Raw genomic sequence first — 797 nt, 5'->3', positions numbered from 1 at the left:
AAGCTACTTTCTTAGTAAATTTCAAGTATACAATAAAGTGTTATTAACTATATAGTTACCATGCTATACATTAGATTTCCAGAGCATTCTCATCTTGTAACTGTTTTTACCCTAAGCAGACATCTCCCCAATGCCCACCTCTGAACCTTGCAACCACAATTCTATTCAATGATTCTATGAATTTGACTTTTGGAAGAGCTGAGGGAGGGAAGGAGGGAGGGGGCAAGGGAAAGAGGTGGGGGGGAGGCAGAGACAAATGTATTTAAAAAGTAAATAAATTTAAAAAAAAGAAGTTTATATAGTATAATATTTTCTCCTTGTTTTTCCTTAAAAAATTTTCAAATATTAATGGATTTCCCAAGTAATCATTTAATACTCAATATAAAATAATATATAAGAGATAAAGAAAGAGGTAACAACCATTTTACTAAACCTTATGATTCTTGTGTTACATGAAAGGAAAGTTAGCACTCCCCTTGAAAAGGTGCAAGAGGTTCTTTGGCCTAACAACATGCATATGGTTAAGGCATTACCACCTAATTCGTGGCAGGTAATCATCATGTTTAAAAAAGATGTAAATCTTACCTTCTGCAACATCATGGATGGATCTGGAGATTATGCTAACTGAAATAAGCCAGTTGCTGAAAGGCAAATACTGTATGATCTCACTTATATGTAGAATCTAATGAACAAAATAAACTGACAAAATAGAAACAGAGCTATGGATACCTGGGACAGACTGAGAGCTGTCAGGGGGAGGAGAGAGGAGGCTTGATGAAAGAAGGTGAAGGGGATTA

General features: G+C 35.3%; 1 non-coding gene across 1 annotated transcript; it reads left to right on the top strand.

The window, feature by feature from the left end:
* Positions 1 to 445: 445 nt before the first annotated feature.
* Positions 446 to 566, top strand: LOC129064396 (U6atac minor spliceosomal RNA). The gene has a single exon (XR_008528451.1). It is a non-coding gene; the product is annotated as a U6atac minor spliceosomal RNA (small nuclear RNA).
* Positions 567 to 797: the final 231 nt, after the last annotated feature.

Source organism: Pteronotus mesoamericanus, unplaced genomic scaffold (genome assembly GCF_021234165.1).
Source record: "Pteronotus mesoamericanus isolate MK-2021 breed Mesoamerican mustached bat unplaced genomic scaffold, CSHL_Meso_final contig_100, whole genome shotgun sequence".
Lineage (NCBI taxonomy): Eukaryota > Metazoa > Chordata > Mammalia > Chiroptera > Mormoopidae > Pteronotus > Pteronotus mesoamericanus.
Note: the sequence above shows the minus strand (reverse complement) of the source record. Positions and strands in the feature narration are given on the sequence as shown.